Source organism: Lytechinus pictus, chromosome 15 (genome assembly GCF_037042905.1).
Source record: "Lytechinus pictus isolate F3 Inbred chromosome 15, Lp3.0, whole genome shotgun sequence".
Taxonomy (NCBI): domain Eukaryota; kingdom Metazoa; phylum Echinodermata; class Echinoidea; order Temnopleuroida; family Toxopneustidae; genus Lytechinus; species Lytechinus pictus.
This window is the reverse complement of record NC_087259.1, coordinates 20,279,522-20,286,947: the sequence shown is the minus strand read 5'-3', so window position 1 is coordinate 20,286,947 and position 7,426 is coordinate 20,279,522.

Here is a 7,426-nt window from a genome sequence, read left to right as displayed (position 1 = left end):
GAAACCAGGACAGACTGAAGATGATGATGATAATGACGAACAGCATTTGTATAGCGCCATTTGTCTGTTAAAAACATTCAAAGGCGCCAACTCGATCACCAATAATTATGTCCCACACCTCGTTCAAATCTGACCATAAGCACAAAGTGTTGGGACAATTAAGTACACCCTTTATAAAGCATTTTAGTCTTTTTATAACCTGACTCGCAAATTTGACCGTACTCGACGGTCCCACAAGTCTCTTCCAAATCAACTACCGTCGTAATGGTCCATTCCCGTCCTCCTGCGAAAACTCCCTAATCACGAAGTTGGATCAGTAAAGAGTTCAGAACACGAGGAGCACGTAATGGAGACATATACTAAGGTCCTTTCGCATTAATGGAGACGTGTGACGTCTCGGAGACATCCCCAACATAAATGCTTCATTTGTCTAACCATGAAGACGCCTTTGCGACATTTGAGAGACGTCTGAGCGACGTGTGTTACGGTCTTGTAAAAGCATTTTCTCTGTCGGACATTTGCTGGGGATGTTACATGCTGTGAGACCGAAGGGGACCTAAGAAACATTTATCCTGTTTGTGTTAGATTCTCTGAGAAGTCACAGATGACGCATTTTTTTGGTGGGATAATTCGGGCCTTAAGGATACAAGGATGGGATCTAGAATTATATTCTTTGTTTTATGTTGCGTGATATCATTACTGAAAATGCCTCAATTTTGTTAAGAAATGATGGTTTGCATGAAGGAATGAATAAAGTTTAATACTCCTCATGGTCTGCTACGTATAGTGTTCTTTGAACTAATAAATTGTATGATAAATGAGATCCGAGTAAGTAGGTGTCTTGATTTAAAAAAAATCAAAAATCATATTTCATGCAATTTCATCTTTTCTTATTTTCAGGTGCTGGTAGCAACATTCTCCGTACCGCAATTGTTATCACACTCGACTCACAATCTAGAAATGATTTCAAAATTTTCTACGGTATTGGCAAATCTGGTTACGCTTTGGGAATGGCCGTAGTGCCTCTCATCACCAACTATCTCATGGAAATATATGGTTGGCGAGGATCACTTATGCTTTTAGGAGGATTCATGTCTCATCTCATACCGTTCACGATGTTAGTCGATACTAGTTTAGCGAGGAACGAAGATAAGCATTCCATAAAACACAAAGATGGCGGGCATTACTCTACGCAATCTACAAACTGCCAGATTTCTAGATCTGATGAGTCTGGAGACGAATGCCATCTATCTATAAGTGATATGGGAAGTACCAAAGATAAAGAACTACAATATTCATCGGACTCTGAGATCAATGATATGCAAGTGCTCGCGCGATGTCATGCTATTTGGGTAAAGAATGTAAATGCTATTACAGAATCTATCTTTTACCAAGACCCCTGGCTCACTGCCTTGATTGTTACTTTGGGTCTCTTCGGAGTGATAGATGGTGCATGGCATGCATTTTTGATTCCCCGCGCCATGGGTAGAGGTATACCAACCTCAAAGGCACTTACATTTGCGTACTCCGCAGGAGCCGGTTGTTTTATTGGCCGTTTTATTAGTGGTGTTCTCCCTAATACTCAGTACTTTGGTCAGCTTGAATGGTTTATTTCATTGCTCTTGTTAAATTTCTCATCTATTCTGGTCGACGTCCTCGTCTTGAATTTCAACCTCATGATAGTGACATCTTTTATTTCAGCAATGACCATCGCTGAACTAGGCATTTTGAAAGTCACCTTATGTCAAGTAAGATGTCCACCTGATGCCTTTCCTGTCGCCTTAGCAATTGCAGAAATCATTTTTGGAACATCACAGCTGTTAGGCACATCAATCGCAGGTATATGTAAACGATCAAGTAAGGTTTAAAGTAGAGTGGTGAATAGGTTTTTAAATTAAATTTGTGATACACCCTTATATCATGGACCTACTCCATGCTCATATCCACCACCTTCACACCCACTTACCATTGGGAATCCCCGCACACACACACACACACCCGCACACACACACAACCTCACACAATTATAGCGGGAATTATAGCGCTGCGCCGACCTAAATGTAGGAAACGAACGTACAATGTGTCAACACGTTCCAGTACATAAACTGATCATTACATAGGAGATGAGTAGAATGATAGCGGCAGTCTGAAATGATTACACTTCCAATCACATTATCTGCCATTTTTATTCATTTATGATCATGGTGGAATCATGATCGTTTCATATTTATGATTTTCAATGTTTCATTTTCACTCGTTCAGTCATATTAACCGACTGAGTGTTATGCTGTTCTGCTTGTCTGAATGCCTGTCATGTTGATCTAAGTTTGGTGAACTTTGAGAAAAATCTCTAGTCGAGTTCTCACTTTGAAAACAATATCTATTACAAATGCCAATCACCAGTCCCGCATATAAGTTGAAATATTACACGAAATTTACACATAAATACAAAATAACCATAGAGCTAAGCAAATTGCAATCGGTTAGGAGGTATTCGAGCCTGCTACTTTGATTGTACCAATAAATTTATTTCATCTTGGCACACGACACCATAGACAAAAAGTGGTCAAGTTTCGCTAGAGGATGATTTTTTTTAGGAGGAGACTTCAGAGCATAATTTTTATTAGTCAAAATTCCCACGGCGGCGTCAACATCTAGACTTAAATCTTAACTAAAGTTATTTTTTTTAATGTCTTCATAACTTAGAAAGTGTATGCATCTAGTTCGTGAAACTTAGAGATAAGGGTAATAAAGTATCACTGATGATCTTGAATGAGGTATCATTTGTCAATGGTTGTAAAACGATGTAACCAACTTACCTGATATCAGTAGTTATGATAAAGTTCTAAAACTTATATATTCTTGTATTTACTTTTCTTCATTATTGTGTCTTTACAGGATATCTTGCTTCTATATTTGCTGACTTCAACGCATCTTTTATCTACCTGTTGGTTGTCGAAACATGCATATTCATTATGATGGTCATTTTAAGATGCATGAAGCAGCGGACTGAGAATACAGCAAAACAAAATCAATTGAGTTCGTCTGGGCAATAACTTTATTTCTCTCCTCCTTCAAGATTTTTCCTTTATTTGTTTCGTGATTCTTACTGACCGGCCAATTAAAGATTGAACAACAGATTATGTAAAATTTGAATGTAAATGCCATGTGATAAATTTGTATTTGATTTATCTTACGGATATCTTATGCCTATCTAAAGGACGGCCGTCGACGCCTATGAGTTCACATTATTCATCAGATTGTAAATATTGAAGTGTAGAGAATAGCTGACTATAGTAAATTGCTAATTTTTAATAAATTGATTTTAAATGTAAAGAAAACACAGTGTATGATTTTTTACTAACAAAAAAATGATTATAACGATTTAAATATTAAGATGAAAATATAAAAGTTGTACAATCTCTAAAATTCCTTGGTGTTCTTATTGATTCCAAATTAAATTGGCATGAACATTATTAGTGAGGTCTGCAATAAAGTTTCAAAATGTTTAGGCGTTTCATATGAATTAAGATTTTTTCCTAGAAACATTTTATTCATGATATATAATGCTATTGTTACTCCGCACCTAAATTATTGCAATGTTGCTTGGGCATCTTCCACCAATTACTCAATGTTAAGATTATTTCGTTTGCAGAAAAAAAACAGTTCGCATTGTCTTTCATGCCAGTTTTCCTGCCCATACATCACCTATATTTTATGAGTTAAAATTGTTGAATATATACGATTTGAATATTTTCAACACAGCTATTTTAATGTATTTAATATCTAAAAATGTTGTACCTATAATATGTCTCATGCATAAGTTCACTCTGATTTCTGAAATAACATCTTATGACATGCGAAACCAGGACCGAAAATTGGGAATGCTCTGTCAGATGAAATGAAATCAAGTCCTTCATTAAATGTTTTTAAAAATAATTAAAAGAAACTACTTATACAAAATTACATGTAAATTATCAGGCTCATTTTTATCTTTGTATATCATTTGTTATGTCTGTTTAGGGTTTGTAAGGTTTTGTTAATCGCTTAATTTATTTTATATGTATCACCTTGTTATTCATTTTGAAATATGCCCTCTTTTCATTTGTTTTTGTATATTACTTGGTTTTAATTGTTTGTATCATTGGTGGCAGTATTTCATAAGGCTTCAATGTTGTTCCAAGCTGACTCCACATTCTACTTTATTGTATACATATTTTTACCTTGTAATTGTTTTTGATTTTGAATGAAATAAATTGAAATTGAATTAAATTGAACTATATTGGTATTATAGAATGCCATGTATATCTATCGAATTGTAAATGCTTTCAGTAGCAGCGGAATTTTAAGCCAAATATGCCTAAAGGCCGCCGTATATACATCTTACAACTGGTCCGCGACTTCGTTTTGGAAATAGGGCCTACAATGTTGTAAAATTTGATGCGAATTTTGAGACATATGGAATACCATGTGTAAATGTCTAAATCATCGTAGAAATACAGTGTCAGTTATATGTCATTCACATTATTTTTGCAGATAGGGCAAGTGTATAACATTAACATGGGCAACACAAACAATTATAACAATCACAACAATTAAACAGTAAAAAAGAGAAAGATTAACACTACAAGTGGGTAAAATAAAAATACCCGACATACTCTCAAGACATTGGAAAATGAAAGATCAATATGTTCGTTATGTACACTCCAGTCCTCCTAGAGATTCAAGAGATCTTGTTCACATGTGATGAGTTTCTTCACAGTCTTCCCATTAGTGGAGGGTAGTGACACAAATACTTTACCATCAGTGCTCCAACAAGATAAGATCTTGGAAGTTTTTCTCGATTTGAGGACCCTGTGATAGATTGCGTCAAGTCTTCTTGGATACTCATTTTCGTCCCTTTCAGAAGCTTTCTAGCACCAATGACCTCAGCTCAGACTCTGTAGGAGCAGAACTTTACAGTCCGGGAGCAAGGACCTGTGAAAAATGAGTTCGTACAACCCACAGTATGGACCCTCTAGATCACTGCTAGGTAGGTAGTAGTCTCAAATTGTGGTATCACTTTTTTTGCTACCGTTGAATTTAAAGAGCAATGTAAAATAGCAAAAAATAAAACAAAATCAATAACTTTTAAGGGGAAGGTGAACTGTAACTTGCTATATCTCCGCTTGCATATGTCATAAATACGTCATTCATGTGTTGCTGGGTGACAGCTCTAACGTTACAGAAACATTCAAAAGTGAAATTGAGATATCGTGTCCATTTCAATCTCAAGTAGATATGAAAATAATGAGACGATAAATAGATTTTTGTGTTTAAATACGTGGCGCTCTATAAAACTATACTTGGATTGAGTATGCGTTATTCATAACAAAATGAAGATTTTAAACATTTTCAGTTATGTTCTTGACTAGCCTGCGGGCTACTATTTACAATCTTGTAGCGCCGTTAGTTTGGGATCCAACGCTGCATAAATCAATTAGAATTACTTTTTACTGGCGATATAATCTGATCCAAACCAAATTCATTACCACTGGCGTATGACCCAGCCCTCAAAAATGTAAATGATGGGGCCAGACATGGAGTATGGGGCGAAATGTCTAAGGAACTGTGCGCGACCGAAGCGATTGAGCCAAAAATTGTTTTTAATACACTAATATGTTTTTTTGACAGATTATGACATATAATTCAGAAAATATAATACTTCCCCCTCTTCCTTTCCTTATCTTACTTCTAACTTCATTTTTTTATCGTGAAAATTGTTTAGGGGTTAACGGCCCCAATGCAAGAACCTCATTTTTACAGCAGTATTCATTACTGAACATGATAAAATGTAAATATTTCCCAGTCGTTTTCCCCCTCATAGTCTTTGTTTTTATCGATTCCCCCCCCCCCCAAAAAAAAAAAAGTATGATGATCTCCGCCACCTAAATAACAAGTATCAAAATGATACTGGATGATAGGCCCAGTGATACGACAAACATTTCGAAGTGAAAATCTCTATTTCGTGATAATTTTCAAATGAAGTTTATTGCAAATTCTGATGATCAAGTTCAATTCTCAGACGATTGTTACTATATACTCAGTATTCCCATTCATTTGAAATGAATAAAGTAATGTTTTTCTTTTGTATTATTTCATTTCAATTCAATTAAACATCTTTTTTTATTCCAATTGACATTTAATCAATTTTCATGTACAATACACACATCAATAATATAATTAATATAGTAAAGAACAATGAATGTAAAATACAGTGTATAAATTGTACATGGAAGAATGCGTAAAAACCCAGAAAGCAGCTTTTTATTTTTATTGATCTCCTGCAAATTATTAAGGAGATATTTGTTAAAAATATTATCCTGGCATATTAAAGCCTATTTTACAGGAACCTGTTAAAAGTTACCTCACCCTTTTTCGTACTTGACATGTTTTTGGAAATATCGTCTTTTGGCATCACCATTGGAGCAAACAGCGGAAGAAGTTTTTTGCCTCAATGGGGGGCTTCAAAATGGCAGATTTTCCTGTAAATGGGCAAAATACAAAAAAAAAGGGGTGGGTAACTTTGGCAGGCCCCTGAGGGGATAGGCTTCGATTTCCTAGCATTTCTTTATATGCAGCTGATAGAGAAAGAGGTACTCTTTTATCTCCAAGTAGTTTTAAGACGATTTCGGAGGTTTGCTTTATAGCGGAAACAGCTTTTTGCCTCAATAGGGTCTCCGAAACGGCAGATTTTCCAATAAATAGGCAAAGTACGGAAAAGGGGTGTGTAACTTCGGCAGCCCCTGTGTGGTAGAGGCTTCGATGTCCCAGCACTTCTGTATATGTAGCTGATAGAGAAAAGCCTACTATTTTCCCCCAAGTGAATTCATGACAATAAAAGTGGCTTTACTACATAGCAGAAATGTTCTTTTTGCCTCAATTGGGCCTCAAAATGGCAGATTTTTACATAAATTGACAAAATACTGAAAATGGCTGGGTGACTTTGGCAGCCCCCCTGAGCGAGAACGTTGCCAGCACCTCTTTTTATATAACTGATAGATAAAAGATTACTCCTTTGTCTTAAAGTGGGTTCAAATGAATAAAGGAGGGTTTACTACATAGTAGAAATGCTATCTGCCTCAATAGGGACTTCAAAATGGCAAATTTTCCAATAGACAAACTTTGGAAAAGGATGGGCCGGGTGACTTTGGCAGCCCCCCCCCCCCCCTGGGGGAGGCCTTTTGGCCAATGAACCCTATAAAGGAATTTACAATTTAAAGAAATTACAAAAATATGAATTGAAGAAAGAAAATGGAATATGGTTGGGATCAGATTATATCCCCAGTGAACAAGAAATGCTAATTAATTCATGCAGCGTTGTATCTCAAACTATCGGCACTACAAGATTGTCAAAAGTAGCCCATATATGGTAGTTAAAACATAT